Here is a 19,746-nt window from a genome sequence, read left to right as displayed (position 1 = left end):
CATGCTGTGGTAGCATTCGCAGGAGGAGAAACAGCTCTTGAACAGTTGACATTAAATACATGTATATTTCAAATAATAATAGCAACACTATCTTTAAACTGGAATAGACTCAAAATTATGTTGAGGATATTTTTCTTCATGTGTGTACAAATATCAGTTTTCCTTCTGTGTGAGAGTCAAAAGAAAGGGTAGTTCATGAGTATACATGCACCTTCGGTGCCAGGTCAGTTCCATGTTGAACTTTTAATCTATTGCTCAGTTTCATTGAGATTAGTCAGAGCAAATACCGATTTATGACATATTGCAACTCTTATGTTAAAGGAAGCAACCTTAAGTGACTGAACAAATTACATCTGTAGTAAGGAAATGCTTCAATAGGAATTCTTCCTTTAGTCGGGTATGTTAATACTAGAAAACAAATCCATAAGAATTTTCAGATGTATCTATTGTTTTTTCCTTTACCAGTGGTAAGAACTGTTCAAACAAGGTATATGGAATTAGTGAGAGAACCTGCAATTTGATTTTGGCTCATGCATTGCTCCAGTAAATGTTAAATTTAACTGGGAGGGTGGTGTGTCTCCTTGCTGTTTGGCTTGATTCAGCTGAAGTCTTAGGACTTGGCAATGAGGTAGTTTAGACGCAGAAGGAGATTTTGTAACTCATTCCAGGACAAGATTTCATAACTTAGAAGAGCTCTCAGAGTTTTGTTCATCACACTTGTTCAGAGTTTCATCACATGTGCTCAGAGATTGGCAGCTGAAAGATTTGAGGTTTTGAGGTGAACAGTTTATGATATATTTCAAGTCATTTGCTATTTTTTCTTCTTTCTTGCCAACTTTGTTTTCTGAAATAAACACTCATTTTGCTGCCTGATTGTTCTTGTGATTTGCTCTTTTAAACTTCACTTGGATATTTTAACTTTATTGCTGTATTATAATTTTTTTTTCCCAATGGATGGCTGTCAGAGCAGCCACTTCAAATCTAGCCAATTTTTAGTCTCAAAATAAGTGTATCTGAATGATTTTTAGATTTGCAATTTAGCTTCAAAGAACACAAAATGCATGGGGTGGGAGAAAAACAACTGTCTGTGCTGTATTCACATTTAAGAATTCACTATTTTATTCATTGGGTAAATAAAAATAAAAATAAAAAAAAAATAAAAAAACTTTGCGTGTTTTGGAAGCCATCATCTTTGTTTCAAAAGCAGGTTTACCTTTTGCTTATATACAAATACCTAAATTAAAGTATTGAGCAAGTATGGATACACTGACAATTACATGCCTGGTATGAACTGTTCTACTCAGAAGGAAATGGCTTTTTGTGCCTGTATTTGTCTAGACAATTTTATTATAGAGATCATAGATGCCTTTCAAATATATTCTCATGCATGTATGGTTTGTATGGAAATAGTACGTATGAAGGATTGAATTGATGATATTTAACTGTATACTATGTGAAGTGTGTATAATATGTTGGCACAAGTAACTATGGTTAAAATGTGAGTATGAAAAAGATGAAACAAAAACCAATCTTTCCTAACACACAGCACAAATGTGCTTCTAACTGAAAACAAAGTTTTTGTAAAACCTCTCAGAGGTAAGTAATTTAAAATGGAGGTAGCATTAGATGACTATTAAATGTCCTCAATGTGGATGTTTCACCTGATCAAAAATAGTTTACCAGCTTAAGGATACATAATATCAAAAAAGGTACCTGCATTTTGTTGTGACTTCGTGCCATCTCTGTTTTTGTTTTGTTTGGTTTGGTTTGGCTTTTTTGTGTGCCATGGGAGCTTGTGAAGTCCAAGTTCACAGGTATGCTGAGGTCTGCTTACCAGCATATTATGAAGACATCTCTTAGAATAACTACGACAGAGTAGCCAAAACTGAGCACGTAACCCTTCAGTATTTCTCATCCCATCAATGTTGCTGTCACAAGCTTATCTACCAAATCCTTGACCTGCTTGAATGCAGTAGTGAGAGACCCAAAAAATTAGAAGAACATTTGCTTTGGGGGAATGGAGACATCCCCTTTTCATTCATTTCCCCCACCATGATAAGGAAAAGAATTGCACTGATTAGAGGCATGGCAGTCCCCAGGGGTCAGGCTACAAGGGTAAGGTGATTAGTAGTAATAACATACTGTTTACATCCTATGTAGAAGTGATTAACCTCGGCCCCAAGCAGCTACCAGTAAAATGTCTATTCTGGGGTGAAGTATCTCACAATGCTTATTTGAGACATATCTTGTGCTACAAAATAGTAGCAGCCAAATGCAGTGAGAAAGTCAGATGTTTCATATGAGGTAGGGAAGCAGCAGAACTTCAAGTTCTCTGCTAAAGGGACTTCATAGAGAGTGTTACAAGGAAATGAGAGAAATGAAACAGCAGCTGCCTACATGGAGGCACAAATCACTCAAAGAAAATAAAACTGAGCCAGCTTGGCCACATGTATGTCTGGAGAGATATTTATAGTTGCAGCCCAAACACTGAGGTTGGGGAAGATGTGGAGGCCTCTTAATTGCTCTGAAAGATACTGCAGAATATCAGCATTTCAAGGACCACTAGGCTTCAGGAGCCATTCTTGGCAATGATCCTGGGCACCTTATAATTCACAAGAACAGATAAACTTAGATGACCAGGTGACACCCTGGGAGACCAGTTTTAAAACTAGTTAATGATAAGTTATGCTTTTGTTTGTTTGTTTATCAAAGACCCACTGAGTTACCAACTCAGGACTCCAGCTGATATTCAGATGTTAATCCAGCTCAGGAAGAGACATGCTGGGGGGTATGTGCATAGCTGCCTGCAGTGCAATGCATGGCACAAGATGTATGTGCCCCAGGCCATTGATCTAATTTGTACAAAATCCACATGCACACATAAAAGGTGAGAGAAGTCAGTTATTTGTAACAGTAAAATAAATCTTTCAGTTTGAAGTTCCACCTTTTAATTTTTATCAGTCTTGTACATCATGTGGCGGCCAGATACAATGAATGGTAAAAACTAAACTAAAAATGTCTGCAAGATTCTGCCAGCTAACATCTCAAAAAGAATGACACCTATACAGCGAGGAAGCTAATAGCACATATATTTACCCAGTGCATTGTAAAAACACTGAAGTAATTTTTGCATGTCTATTTTTGCTGTTTCCCATGGACAATTTTTTTGACATATTAGAAATAGAAAAATTTAATTAAAATTGATAATACTGAGCCAGCTGATGCTACTGGCCTTCTTACTAAAAGACAGCACAGTTTTCAGGAGCAGTGCTACAGAAATCCAAGCTAGGAGACTGTAAACTGGTAGTAAATTAGAATGGCAAATACTGTGATGGTAAATTCAGAATGCCAATATTAATTAGGAAAATTTATTTAAAATATGTTTTCCTATCAATCAATTCCTTTCTGTTAATGTGCATTTTCATATTTACCTACTTAGAAAAAATGCTGAACAGGTTATTCAAAAATTAAGTTAGAAAGAAATTCATATGTTGAGAATAGGTATAATCAAGCCTACCAAACATTATACTAAGCTATTTTATGCCAGTAATACAAATTATGCTAGGCTATTTTATACCAGGTTAATGCATATTAACCTGAATCTAGTCATATAGATACCTGAGATGGAGTATGTCTAGTTCTGACTTTTTGTCTGACTTTTTGTCTCAAAAATATTTGGAGAGTTAGGCAGTCTGATTTTAATCCGAATATTAGATAATGATACATTGATTTTTTCTACCAAATCTATCAAAATTTCATGTCATACTGAATTAACATGTCAGTTACAGAAATATAACTGTTTATTAAATATCCTCTTTTCATATGTAGAAAACAGTGATTCGATGATACTCATTTATATTTGTTCATGTATGAATATTGCCACCTTTAATTCTTCATTTTTTCTTGCCTTTTTAAAATTTTGAGACTAATAAGCCTGTCATTACATGGTTATCTTTTTATATGTGCATTAGTTTTTCTATCAGTTGCCTCATTCTCACTCAGTATTACAAGTCGTAATGGAAAAGAACATTAGTGGTTGAAAGTGTTTCTTGGAAAATTCTCACATGCAAGTTTTCTAGAGCTACTGACTGTTTAACTGTTTCTGTAGAATGAGAAGTATTTCATTATCACTTAAAACTCGTTTCTTTCTGCAAATGCAGAACAAATGTATAATGACTGGTTATCTGGTAGCTGCAAGTAATCTGCATGTATCTGTGTGTTTACACTTTCAAATTTTCAATAGTGTTTGCTACTGCCCCATTAGATGACAAATATTTTTTTTGACTTGTTGGAACTCATTTGCAATTCAGGTAAAGAAGAGCATTTTCAATTTCAGACAGGAAAATTTGGATCAACTGTTATCAGGGCGGTTTTACCATCAATAACCATTTCAGAAAGAAGTGCCCAAGTTCCTTCAGAAGAAAATAAAAACAAACCACAAAGTTTTTCTGTTTCCCAGGCTCCTTTACCTGCAGGGAAAACAATCTAGCAACTAATTTATATTATTGGTTTTGATTGCTAAAAGGGAAAAATGAAATACTCTAAGTCTTGAAATCTCAGGAATGATTAGAAACCTATGAGTCATTTTCTCATTTCAGTGCATATTTTCATAGTAGATGTGACTGCTTTTCATTCTCTCCAGCAAATTCAAAACAAAGCATTCTGGCAATACAATCATCATGCACTGACTTTCAGTCATTGAGTAGGCAGAGTTACCAAGTGGTTTTTGTTGTTGTTATTGTTTGTTTGTTTGCTTTTTTTAATGGCATATCATATCTTGTCTTCTAAATGTCATTCAGGAACCAAAAAGTTTGCTGTTCATGGTGAGAAGCATAATCATGAAACCAAAAGACTGTTTGCACCTGTTAAGAAAAAGGGCCAAGGCATTGGTGGTAGCAGTGGTATACAGAGACCTGGCTTGACACGATGTGGTGGTTTTACCGTGCTGGGCAGCTAAACCCCACAACCGCTCTCTCACTCCCCCTCCTTTAGATGAGGAGGGGGAGAAGTAAAGCAAAGAACAACTCACGGGTTGAGATAAGGATAATTTAATTAAAGGGAAATAATTATAATAATTAAATAAAGACTACCATGAACTAAACAATTTAACTAAGGGGAAGTAAAAGGGAAAAGGGGAAAAAGGGAGGAAAACAAACAAACAAAATAAATGAAAGCTATATGGAAGTGCAGAGGAAAGAAATTACTCTCTACTTCCCACAAATGAGCGATGATTGACCACGTCCTTGAAGCAAGGCCTCAACGCACGCAGCCGGTGTTCGAGAGGAGGACCGTCTTCTCAACGAGAGCCCACCCCTCCCCCCTTCTTCCTGTTTCCACCTTTTATTGCTGAGTGTGACACCACATGGTATGGAATATCCCTTTGATTGGTTTAGGTCAGCTGCCCTAGTGATGTTTCTCTCCTCACTTTTTTGCCCACCCCCTAGGAGGGTTAGAGAAAGGCCCAATGCTGTGCCACTGCTGCTCAGCAGTAGACACAACACTGGTGTGATAACACTGCTGTTCCAGCTACAAGTACAGAGTACGGCACTGTATGGGCTGCTGCCCGGAAAGTTAACATTCCAGCCAGACCCACTACACACGATGGCAAGGAAACATAAGTGAACTTCATGTACTCTTTCTAGAACTTGAATAAATTCAACAATACGTGATGAATACAAAAGAATGAGATAAAATCTCTAAACATTTTGAAGTTTGAGGAATCAGTATCTGAAGGTTTTCTGGAACTTCATGATATTATCACCTTCTGCATTGAATTAAGTCTGTACCCTGGTTCAAGATACATTTGGATTGCAGATGGAGCTAAATTTTGTTCTCTTGTCTTAGTAAGGCAATTTATATAGTTTTATTTGTTTTTTGTTTGTTTGTTTGTTTTTTTGTTTTGTTTTGTTTTGTTTTTAAATCTATAGTTATCAAGAGAGAAAGAAAAAGATTTCTGCATTTATAAAAATAGTATTTGCTAATGCTAACAAGTGTGAACATAGCAGCAGCAGTTCAGTGGAAACCACCAAAACTTCTGATTAAATTTAGCATCAGGCTTGTTTTGTTAGCTACAAAGTTTGTAACAGGTTTTGAAATCTGTTTTCTCCTTGTAGGTAATCATGTAGGTCATTTCCAATAAGAAGTTAGTTCAGTTTCAGTCATTGTGGTGTATCAGTAAGATTTTTTTTGTGTGTGTGATTTATACTTCTGTCTTCAAGCAATGGAACAAAATGATTGGCTTAATTTAATTTAAATGAAATTTCTATTCCTTTGGGCGAGATTTCTAAATTTATTTAAGCATTTTAAAATGCCTAATGTCATTCCTACCTTTAGGCTCTGTAGATACCTGTAGAATGCTGGCCTAAAAGCTTAAGTCATTTCAGAAAATAATACTTCCATTCTAAAAGACTTAAATGTTTGAAAAATTATTATTGCTTACGGAAACCATGTCTGCTAGCACATAACAGTGAGATCTTGTGGACCTGAACACAGGCAAAAATATGGTATTTCTTTTAACACTTTCTCAGCCATACAGCTCCCAGTGAAATACCAATAAACCTTCCAAATGTAGTCAAAGCAATAAAAGTTCTGGATGACAAAACAGAATGGAAGATATATAATCTTGTACAAGATAAGGCACCATTTTGTTATAGTAACCAAAATTAGCTCTTCAGTAATCAGCTTCTAGGTCATTTCCAACAACCTGAGTGACAGGAGCAAGAATATAGTTACCTTTCACATCTTGGACTATTAATTAACTGTCAGTACTGCATGGATCCTAAATAATCACTAAATAGGTCTACTAGTTTTCCAAGTATGTCACTGAATACAATATAATGTCAGTTAGTTGCAATAAAAAACAACTAGCTTTTTGCAACATTAATCTTGCTCAGTGGTAGTGTTTGTTTGTCTTCTTTTGTTTTTAAGGGAAGTAAGTATAAATACTTGTTCCTGATGAATAGAGATGGTCACTACAATAATTTGTTAAGCATTTGTTTTAGGGAGAGTGAGCTTGCCTAGCAGCTACTCTGTAATACTGATTTTACAGAAAAACTCCTGAAGTTATTAAGTAAGGTTCCCACTTATTTCAAATAGCACCTTTCAGTAAAATAAGGAATAATTCATGACAGTGAGAACAAACCATGTGTATTGTACATGAAATTAGTGTACTATTTAATTCAATCAATAAAGTAATTCATAACTGAATAACATCCTGTTTGTTGTGGGCACTGCAGAAAAGAATATAGGCAATGCACCGAATAACATCATCTTAACTGCTCCCTGTCGTATTAGTTTAGTGAAGAATAATGTTAAATGGGTTTTTAGGACTGAGTTGTGGAAGTGTAAATCACAGAATGATAACAAAAGCTTGCAGGTTGCTGCAGGACAAAAACACCACATTTATAACATTTCAAGGAAAAAAATTAAATATGGTTCCTCCTTTTTTTTTTTTTTTTTTTTTTTTTTAAATTTCTTCATTCATTTTGACTTTTTTACAATGTTCTCCAGTATTGTGCTGACTTCTGAGTAGAAAAAATTGCCACTTACATACCTTGCCAGAGCCCCTTCTGATGAGAGTATGTATAACAATGTGAATCAGGTTGCCTTAGTTGATGAAATCAATTTTGCTACTTTTTTATTCTTTTAGTGTAGGGAATCTACACAATTTTACTAGGTCTTATTCTTTCTCATAAGCTTGTACTGGGGTGGGAACACAAGGGTGGGCAGGTGGAAAGTTTCATGCCACAAACTGCAGTTACTCAAGGCACAAGTTAACTGCCTGGAATTGGTACCAGCAAATTTGAAACAGAATATTTAAGTAAATTCCAACTTTATGAAGAAACTCTGATAAACAGTAATACTTCTAAAGACTATCAAAGATAGTCTTTGTATGTATAATGTAGATGAACTTCAAAAATAGCACAGATTACACAGGTATTTCTAAAACAATAATTTGACCATATAATCTGCTGGATGTTTTTCCTCTGGTAAGAGGAGATGAATAATACTTTAGATTACTTGTATGTGTGGTAACTCAGAAAAACTCATAGTCTGTGAATATTGAAATTCTACTTTATTGCATTTCAAAGCATTTCCCTAATTGTTTATAAATTGTTTACAAAATTATAAAAATTGTTTTTAATTCACTTTATTTATTTATTTATTTTCCTTCCCCTGTTAATTGTGTGAATGGTTAACAGACTAGAAAGAATTTTTGTTCTATCCATGAAAAAGCTCTGTTTGTTACCATTCATAAAATGCTATGGTGCTTTCCATGCACATGTATTTTGGTTCACATAAGCCAATTTGGCACTTTGCTAGTTTGAACGTTCAGTTTTGCTGCACAGAACCTCAGGTTTTGTCTAGCATGAGTACTGCTTTAGAGAATGCATTTGGAAATAAATTTCTCTTTCTCTAAGAAGCAAAAGACTGTGGTAGAGAGTCTTTCTTTCTCTCCATCTCTCTCTCTCTCTCTCTCTCTCACACATAATATATGTATATATGTATACAAATGGAAGTATATACATGTTTATGTATGTCCTTGTCTGCAAAAACCACAATTGCCAATGTTTTTTTTTTTTTTTTTTTTTTTTTTTTTTGTATATTTCTAGTTATCCCTTTCTAAAACTACATTTGTTTTGTTTCCTTAAATAGCCTCATAAATGGTCTGCAGCAATTTGTCTTCCACCTGTTACAGGCACAATGCAAGCTTCCCCTTAATTTACTTGACCTGCAGCTAAACCTTCCCCGATCTGAGATAGCTAATCATTTCTTATTTTGCCTTGTACACAGTGGTTTCATTTCCTTGTATCATAATCCTTTCCTCAATTCCTATGAATATTTATTCAATATTTCATTATCTTGTGTATAATCAAAGTGACAGTATATTTGAATACTGAATGCTGAGGCACGTAAAGCTGCAGTGACTTGGTAAAATAGTGGAAATCCTAATTTTATCTGAAATGTTTATTCCAAATGTTTTTTTGAAAAAGGAGAACAGGATAAAAGAATTAAATTCCATAATGATGCAACATCTAGCTGACAATGGTTACAAGAGGTCTAAATGTCAGAAGCTGCTACTTTTCTGCAGTCTCGCAGATGAAATTTCAACTTCAGCAGGGCCGTCTGTTTCTGTCACTATGCAAAGAAGCCCTGCTACTGTTTTAACAGGGAGACTTTCGGGTTTGTCTTTTCCAAAGATCCATTTGCAGTGGGCTTATCCCCAGTAAGAATATAAATCGACACCATATTTTTAGAGGAAAATGGTCATTATTATGGATTGTTTAATAATCATTGTTAAGTAGAAAAATAATAGCAACAGAGAATCTGATCTGTGTCATACGTGACATAGGAGCATTAGTCAAAGTAATTGTATGAATTCATTACAAAATGTGTTAACCATCCCCTGCTATTACACATTAGTGAGATGCCTACATATGGATAAAAAGGCAACATTTGCTTGTGGTGTTCCAAACTGCAATATGTTAATAATTTATCTTTCTTTATGAGGAAAAAATGGAATAATTGAATAGCCAAATGGACTTGCGTAAATTCTGACTGAAGAGAAATATATGAGCTTCAAATTAGGTCCCAAGGTACATAGCTATCCAAACCATAAAATATGAAAATCATTTTTTTGATCAAAAGCAAGCCCTCTTTTCCCCCTCTCCCCTCCATAAAATATGACATTGCACCATATAATTGCACAGGAAATTAAAACTCTTTTCACAGGTTTAATAATAGATGAGATATAGGCTTTGAAATAATTGTTTTTATTGAGCTCTGCCATTTTCTAGCACAGCATGCAAGCTGTGGCTCACTACTTGCACCTTTGACACCTCAGAGATGGATTAGCAAAAACAATACGGGGTTCCATTTGGAGACCACAGGAAACAAACAGGTGCCAAAAGCACAAGGCAGTCTCCTCACTTTTTTTTTTTTTTTTCATTCCTAGTGCTTGGCAAAAAGCTTCTTAGCTAGCTGCCTCTGCAATTCAACATCTTCTGGAAGCTCCTACCTGTTTCCGTACCTGCAGATCTGTTCTCCTCTTCCTGAAAAATGCACCATTTCGACGTTCTGACTGTTCTGGTAAGTAGCCTTACCAGAGGTACAGGCCCAAAGTGTAACTTCAAACAGAAGATAGCCCTTGAACTTGTCACCCTGAACCTGTACAGTCCGAATACTATATAACTTCATATCATCTGACACATGTTGCATAATTGAACACAGATATTCCTGAAATCCAAAACTATGACTGAACCTAGGGCTTTTCTCATCTCTACAGTGATGTAAAGTTTTAGTAACATAATGATGTGGTCAGTTTCAACCTTAGTTCCAGCTTGTCAGGCACTATGGTGTTTAAGTTTTTTTTTCTTTCGGCTAAGTCTTAGATATTACTCATTATTTACTTAGACAACACTTTGGAGGTTGTCTGAGAGAAGGTAGATTTTGTTGGGCAACTGTTGGGTAGGAGCAACAAGGCCTGGCTCTACATTCCAGTGTAATTGTGAGTATTCATTCCTAAAGTTGTCTAGAAAAGAAATAAACTGTGACTTTTAGGATGAAGTTAACATCCTTTATGGAAGGAATTTCTCAAAATCCTGATTTGTGTGTGTGTGTTGTTTATAACTGGTGTCTTTGTTTTGCTATGCTTTTATTCCCCGGTTTGCAAGTGGAAGCTGCTGAAAAGAGGGTGTTACTTCAGAAGCAGAGGAAAGAGCACCTTGGGAACATGAAGCAGAGGTTGGGCTGGCAAAGATTGATGTTGCTTAGTAATCTTCAACAGGGAAGCATTTAAACAAAGTTTGCATACTTTAGGGCAAAGGAATGGGTTTGATTCTTGTTTGTTTGTTTGTTTTTTTTTCACTGATGTTAATATTCTTGACTTAATATTTTTGCTTGGTGCTCATCTGAGGTTTTGGTCAGCAGAAGTCTGTTTAGCCATTTTAATAAGGGTGCAAGACAGGAAAAAAAAGTTTTCTCTAAAAGTCATTAAACTTTTTTTTTTTTTTTTTTTTTTTTTTTTTATATAACTGTGAATCCATACAATTGTCTATACCCATCTCTCTCTCTCTCTCTCTCTTTTTTTTTTTTTTATACATCTGGTGGCATCATGTATAATGCAAAGAACATGTTTATATTTTCTTGCCCTGCAAAATGCCTGAACACCTTAGATCTTCTCTTGTATGACTAGATTTGAGGTTGGCCACTTCCAGAGAATTTTATTATGATTGCGAGTCCAAAATTAATTATGATTGCGAGTCCAAAAGTAGAAACAATTGGAGGCTGGCAATTTAGAATGTACCTATGGTGCAGTGACAGCAATTACACGTTACATTTTATCATGGGCAAGCATCAAGCAGGAAAGAACCCAGTAGTTTACTCTGTTCCTGGGGTCAGTCTTACTGTCTGTGCTGAACTTCACTGCCGTGATTGCCTTTATGTTGGTACTGGTAATCACAAGACAGTAACATATGTTCAGGCTCAGTCAGAAGTGATCCAACTGTTTTTTACTTGAGAACCAGAGATCAAGAGGACATTTTGCATCTGGGAATACATACATACATAACACACACACATATTATTATATTCTTGGAGGAAGAAAGAAGATCAATTATTAGAGAACCCTAATGGGGTTGGTAAACTCTGTTAGGATTTGGGACTTTTCAAATCTGAAAGAAAGCAAGACTTCAAGAAAAGCCGCAGAAAAAGTGTGTATATGAATTAACATAGAATCATAGAATCATAGAATCATAGAATATCCTGAGTTGGAAGGGACCCTTAAGGATCATCAAGTCCAACTCTTGACACCGCACAGGTCTACCCAAAAGTTCAGACCATGTGCCTAAGTTCACAGTCCAATCTTTTCTTAAATTCAGACAGGCTCGGTGCAGTGACCACTTCCCTGGGGAGCCTGTTCCAGTGTGCAACCACCCTCTCTGTGAAGAACCCCCTCCTGACGTCCAGCCTAAATTTCCCCTGCCTCAGCTTAACCCCGTTCCCGCGGGTCCTGTCACTGGTGTTAATGGAGAAAAGGTCTCCTGCCTCTTGACAACCCCTTGCGAGGAAGTTGTAGACTGTGATGAGGTCCCCCCTCAGCCTCCTCTTCTCCAGGCTGAACAGGCCCAGTGACCTCAGCCGTTCCTCGTACGTCTTCCCCTCAAGGCCTTTCACCATCTTCGTAGCCCTCCTCTGGACACTCTCCAACAGTTTCATGTCCTTTTTATACTGTGGTGCCCAGAACTGCACACAGTACTCGAGGTGAGGCCGTACCAGCGCAGAGTAGAGCGGGAACAGCGCAGAGTAGAGCGGGAACATTATTAACATCCTGGATTGGATTTATTATCTTAAACTGTTTTTCTTTTAACCCTGATGCTTACTTTCAAGAAAGATATGTCATTTTTAATCATCCGTGTTATTGTTTCCAGAAGGAAGAAAAAAGAACTCTGAACTCAACTTGTGCTTTATGTCAGTACTGTAGTCCTGCAATTTAGAGCAATATATGTGAAAGGGAATTGTGCATATCTGTTCTAAGCTTATTAATGCAGAAGTACCTGGAAAAAAATGTGTGAAATTCTAAAGGGAACCACATGCATTACCAAATTTGGACTGAATGTAGTAGACCCTGATTTAAATAATCTAAATTAACGTGGTGTGCTGATTTGTAGTGCTTGACACTGCCATGTTTTAGCCAGCCAACAGTTATTTCCTATCCAAAGATAAGATGTCTCAAAAAAATATATATATTTTTTATCTAACTAAAGTGGGTCATGGTATAATTTTATTTCAGTACGGTCTTATCTACATACAGACAGAGCTCTGAAAATTTCTTCATGCTGTGTTAGTACGTTTCAGTACATCTTAACAGCATCTTAATAAATGTACACCCCACAATGACTTTTCAAGAACCATAACATTAATAATTTGTAAGCTTATAAAATAAAATCATAAAATAAAAAATAGTCAAGTAGGATGCGTTTGATTCCACAACACACAATCTGAAAGAATACTGATGTCCCATGTCACTAGGACATTAAGGCAGAAAAGCATGGGGATTTCTTTCCTCAGAAAAGTCACAAAGCAAGTGATAAGGTTTTCTAAGCTGTGCACTCTGAGAATTTTGAAGGTATGTATATTCAGTAAGGTTTGACACAGGTGAATGAGTATGTAGCATCAGTTCAGTGGTATGTTGATTCTCAGTTGGTGAAACTATCAACCTAGCAAAGTAGTTTATGAAGAGGTTGAGGTCAGCTGAGGTCAGTTAACTACACTCAGGACATCTGATACTAGGGATAGTTGCTTCCTAGTCAGATTTCTGCTGTGAGAACTTGAGGCCAAATCAAATGCTTTTACACTTCTGACTGGGCATCTTTTGCGGAGTATTTTATACTCCAGGCTGTATGGACAATCCATGAGTTAAAGAAGTAAGATTGAGACTTAGTACATGAGTGAATTGTCCTGTGTCAATGATCGTTTCTATTCTGAAATCATTTCAGGGATTGGTGTTAAATCAGTGTATTTTTTATTTATTTATTTATTTTGTTGTTGTTCAAATAGTGCAACAGTAAACACAGATTTTTAATTCCTACTTGATTCAAATAATGAACATGCAAATGGATGAAAATGTACTTTCACCCATTTAAGGAACTATAAAGAGATGATGAATGGTGAAAAGATCAATCTTTTTGTGTCCCAGTTAATGCAGACATACATCTTGAGTTAGCTGAATCTAGCTGAATCTGAGATGCTGTTGCACTAGTGTACTAGAGCAGGAAACAGCACAGGCTCAATCCACCGAACTCTCATAACATATCCAGGCTCAGGTGAAAAATATGATGGGCTATGTAAGAAGACGGAGCTACTCAGTAGTTTGCTACTCAGAAATTGCACTGGGGCTTTTCCTTATTTTTGTGATTCTACAGTCAGGTGCAGACCAAAGTATGAGGAGCAACCACAGTTTAACACCATCAATGCCGTAAGCACATCAGGTTGGAGACTGAGAGGCAGGGCATAAACTGCATGCTGATGGAAGACAGCCATAAACATCATTTATATGAAGCCCCATGATTTCATATAAATTATGTTTATAGCTGTTTTCTTTATTATCATCTCTTTTTTGAAGAAGCTCAGCCTCAGACTGGATCTTGTTGCTTGCCACTAGGAGGTGGCTCTGCAGATGAGGAATGGGAATTTGTATTGTGGAAACGAATCACAGAGATTGTCACCTAAGTGACATCATGACCTGTAAATGACATCATTCATTTGTCTAGACAGTTCTGTAACATCCATCTTTGAGTGTGAATGTGGTTCCTGTTTGTTTGTTTGTGTTTTTTTGTTTTGTTTTGTTTTCTACAACTTTTGGTAATTATATTTGCTCTTGGGTTCATAGATAATAAGTAGATTATTTTAAAAAGTAGGAAATTATAACAGGTGAACTATTAAAAACAGGTTCTTTGAAAACTTAAGCCACGAAAGTCCCTTCACACTGTGCACTGTACTGATACAGAACTAAAGCAGGTCCCTAAAGGGGTTGTAACTCAAAATAAATATTCTAGAGCATTTATTATCTAACAGACAGTCTGACCTAAATGTCCCCTGTAAATACTGGTGGGCTATGTACAATGAAGCAATTAATTTTGATGCACAGACTGCTTCATAAGAAAGGTATTGAGGTCTCAATGAGGCAGCCCACCTAAATCTAAAAAAAAAAAAAAAAAAAAAAAGATAAAAATAAAATGTAAAATAATTAAAGGTAATGTATCTGCTGAACTGAGAGATCACAGAATCACAGAATCACAGAATTTCTAGGTTGGAAGAGACCTCAAGATCATCAAGTCCAACCTCTGACCTAACGCTAGCAGTCCCCACTAAACCATATCCGTAAGCTCTACATCTAAACGTCTTTTGAAGACTTCCAGGGATGGTGACTCCACCACTTCCCTGGGCAGCCTGTTCCAGTGCCTCACAACCCTTTCAGTGAAGAAGTTCTTCCTAACATCTAACCTAAAACTCCCCTGGCTCAACTTAAGCCCATTCCCCCTCGTCCTGTCACCAGGCACGTGGGAGAACAGACCAACCCCCACTTCGCTACAGCCTCCCTTGAGGTACCTATAGAGAGCGATAAGGTCGCCCCTGAGCCTCCTCTTCTCCAGGCTGAACAAGCCCAGCTCCCTCAGCCACTCCTCGTAGGACTTGTTCTCCAGGCCCCTCACCAGCTTCGTCGCCCTTCTCTGCATCCGCTCAAGCACCTCGATGTCCTTCTTGTAGCGAGGGGCCCAAAACTGAACACAGTACTCGAGGTGCGGCCTCACCAGAGCTGAGTACAGGGGGACGATCACTTCCCTAGCCCTGCTGGTCACACTGTTCCTGATACAAGCCAGGATGCCGTTGGCCTTCTTGGCCACCTGAGCACACTGCTGGCTCATATTCAGCCGACTATCCACCATCACTCCCAGGTCCTTCTCTGCCTGGCAGCTCTCCAACCATTCCTCTCCCAGCCTGTAGCTCTGCTTGGGGTTATTGCGCCCCAGGTGCAGAACCTGGCACTTGGCCTTGTTGAACTTCATGCAGTTGACCTCAGCCCATCGGTGCAGCCTATCCAGATCCTCCTGCAGAGCTTTCCTACCCTCAAGCAGATCGACACACGCACCTAACTTGGTGTCATCTGCGAACTTACTGAGGGTGCACTCGATGCCCTCATCCAGATCATCGATGAAGATATTAAAGAGGACCGGCCCCAGCACCGAGCCCTGGGGAACGCCACTAGTGACTGGCCTCCAGCTGGACTTGACTCCATGTAAAAGATGTAAAAAGGTGTAAAAGTACATGTGGCAATATCTTTCATTTATACTCCAGCCTCTTCAAATTGCCTCATGCCAGTAAACCTACTTCAGTTACATAACCCTGCAAGTTTTGTCAGGAATTCGGAAACATGCATTTTACACCACGTATCTCCAAATGTCTCAGGTAACACGCAAAAGGGAAGTAAAACACCTTAAAAGATACACAGATCATTTAAGAAATGTGTCATGGTCTTCTCTACTCTTTCTAAAGCAGAAAATATGAACAGATACTGCTGCTGTGCTCATCCAGAGGGACTAAAGAATGACTGGGGAAAATCCAGCAGAGAAAACCCAAATGAAGGCAGAAAATAAAGTTTAACTGTGCCATGTGAGATTGGATGGTGTTGTCACTGACTAGTTAAAAACAGACAGAGGTGTCAGCACTGCTTATCTTCAGTCTGACAAGCTCTTGCAGGTGTACAAAAATGCCTAAATTTGGACTGTTAATTTGACTTGCAGTGGTAACATACACCATTTGGGCCAAGCAGATATAATGATGTAGACCAACATCTTGCATCTGTAATTCTGGAATAACATCCTTGGTTGCAGTGACATTATCCTGGAATTGCCCTTTGTAAATAAATGTGATTTTCCTTGCAGATACAGATGATGATGATGATTCTCTTTCCTCTCTTTCTCTTTTCAAAATAAATAAATAAAATAGCCTTAAAAACCAAGTACTCATATGAAATTTGTATAGATGCAATCAGTTTTAAAACGTGTATTAAAGAATGAATTTGGAGAAAGAAGTATGTAAGAGAAAGTTGTTCAAATTTTAGTTGCTGGAAGCTACAAATTTCACTGTGAACAAATTCAGCCTGTAAATAAAGTTGATATTTTCTTACAGAGACAGGAATTAAATATTGAAACAAACTATGTAGAATGTGTGGCAGACTCCTTTTTGGCTAAACTTAGTCTGGAGATTGTTGTTACTAGAGGTACTGTAAATCATTCAAAAGCTGTGGTTTTAAGGTAAGAATCAGCTGGCAAAATTATTATTTTATTTTATTTTATTTTATTTTATTTTATTTTGCATAGAAAGATAAACCCGTGTGTCTGTTTGGGTGGATGGGTTTACAAGTGATTCAAATGCTGGTTTAGTCAGTTTTGTAGATACCATTTTGCTTATAGGGAAATAGATGGCTTTACAACGTTTCCTGAAGGCATTTAGTTTTAGATCTGACACGTTGCCATAGACATTTTGATCTATACCCACATGACGCTTGTTGAGAATTCTGTGTCCAAAATTCAACATGCAGGATTAACCTGCAGATCAGCTGTGGGAATAAATATTTTGTAGAATTGTACAATAAGCTATATATGTATTGCTTTTCCAATTTGTGTGGAGGTTTGTGTGTTAGAGTTTATTTAATGGGTGTATACATCTGTTACCACTGTATTTACACAATAACAGAATAAGTTGTATATTAGTATTTCAAAAGTGAAAACCAGAGGAGAGAAAGTCTACGCTGTTGATCTATGTCTTTGAGTTTGATAAATTAATTGCTGTCAATAGAAACATACTTTAGAGTGGTCTGGATTTCCAGATGAAGTTCCATGTTTTTCTTTACTCGTAGTTAGCAGAGAAGTGTAGAACTTGAGCCCTGTGTGAACAAGGTAGACATACTTGACCCTATGATACACCTCTTTCCCTTTTTTTCTTTAGGGAGATGATGTTCTGATAGCCAGCAAAATTATTATTCTAAGATGGTAAAGTATTACATGCCATCGTTGGCATCTGCCTAATGGTGTTTTCAATGATGTTCTCAAAAGTGAAGGTGGACAGAGGCAAAGGATAAACTGCCTGTTTCATAGTAGGTAGGTGCTGCTGATTAAGGTAAGGTCTAAAATGCTGACATTCTTCCAGTTATTTTAATCTAGTTCAAAAAGGGATGAAGCTGGTCTTGTGTCTATTTTATAACTCTTTCTCTGGATACAATCTGTTTGAGCTGGCTAAACTCTGAAGAGCACATGTTAATAAATAAATAAATTAATTAATCATTAAAGTGGCTGACTGGTTTTGGCCTGGGTGCCTCATGTGTAGTTCCACCGAAGCAATGATTTACAGTTCTTATGGGCTGTGAATGTTTTGTTCTTGGGGCTCTTCAGGTGAGGCGATATATGGTAAACAATTTCTAATGCAGTGGCTATGATTATTTTTTGAGAACATGAATGTAAATATTATGTCAAACTGGTATTACATGGACAATGACCAATTTTAAAATCAGACATTGTTTCAGGATAAATGTTGCAAAGGTTTTTATTGTTCATATTTGCATGGCAGCTGATGCTACATTACCAGCATTAGGATTATTACTGTGTTGAAGTAAAAATAAGCAATATATAATGTAGTTCCCTTCAAGTTTTGATCATCTGGTTATTTATACTGACAAATTACAACAGATGATATGACTGTTTCTACTTCCATGTGTATCTTTGTAAGTCAGGCATCTGCCAAAGACACAGCTACCATAATATGGATCTGGTACATATGGAAGGAAGGAAGGCAGGCAAATAGTGACTGAACGTCTGTCTGTAGTGTTGCAGTTAGCCCAGTATCACCCAGAAGAAAAGAAAATTAGATATAGTTACATCTTTTGTGACTACAATATGATTGGAAGTGGTAATCAGTTTAGCTAATGCAATGAGGTTTTTAAATCAAAACATTGATAAGTATACCCTCCCTTTTTAAAAGAGAAAAGTAAACAATTAAGAAAAGGGCTACAGTGTTAAATTTGAGGGATTAGAATGGGTTTCCACGAATTCAACACTTAGACTTGCCAAAGCTTTCTGTGGAAACTGTGGAAATTATTTACTTGGTAGTCTTTGTTTCCTTTGCATGGAATCGTAGAATTGTAGAATGGTTTGCATTGGGTTAAGGGACATTAAAGATCATTTAGTTCCACTCCCCTGCCATGTGCAGGGACACCATCTACTAGACCAGGTTGCTGAAAGCCCCATCCAATCTGGGCATACTTCCATCTTCTGCATTTAGAAATTCTGGAATTAAGTAAAGAAACGGAAGAATGTCTCAGTGTGCAGCTTAGGCAGTCTGCCACCCTTGTTTCCTGCTCTTTGGAAGTTAACAGCCTTGGCCTTCCTTGCCAGTGTTTAGGCTCCATTTTGATGACACTTTGTGCATACTTCTGGGAGATAGAAAATGTTAGAATGAGAGAGATTTATGTGAGGTTCTGTTATCATAGAACTAACTATACATGCATTAACTGTTAAAAAAAAAAAAACAAACAAACCACACTCAGCTCCATGTAAAGGATTTATGGTGAGCGATATTCTCAGTGATTAAGACATTCCCAATGCCTAACTTCAGTTACAATAGCTTAATCTCCCTTAGATGTTTTTATAGAAGAGACAGAAGGAGGTGGAGAGAGAGAGAGACTACAGATCTGAATTCAAATCACTATTAGGAAAAAAGTTCCTAATTCTTTACATTGATTATAAAGGTTAAAATGGGGGTGTCATCTTCATTCAGCTAATGACAGCTTTTTTTTAGTAACCCTCCTATGTGTCACTGTTCACATACACTCCATTGTATCCATACCACAAATTAAAACACACTTAGAACTTAGTCTGTTTTGACTAAGATGAAATGAATAAACAACAAATAATACCCATCGTATAAATTCTAACTATCTTGTTATGAAAGTAAAGACTGTTCCTGGTTTCTTTGACAGTTTTATTTGTGCTGAAGATGCTGCCTTAGGACATGATTACAGATTTCCATTCCACTCTCCAGTTTTATGAATTAAACAAAACAGCAGAAACAAAACAAATAAAAAACCTCGATAGACTGATAAGGCAAGTGTGTAGAACTTTAAATCACTAAGGACAGTAACTCTTTAAACTTACTGTGCACAATCTATTATATTTACATTTAAAGTGATTT

Source organism: Aythya marila (assembly GCF_965140915.1).
Source record: "Aythya marila genome assembly, chromosome: 4".
Lineage (NCBI taxonomy): Eukaryota > Metazoa > Chordata > Aves > Anseriformes > Anatidae > Aythya > Aythya marila.
The sequence above is the reverse complement of the archived record's forward strand: the minus strand, read 5'-3'. Positions refer to the sequence as shown.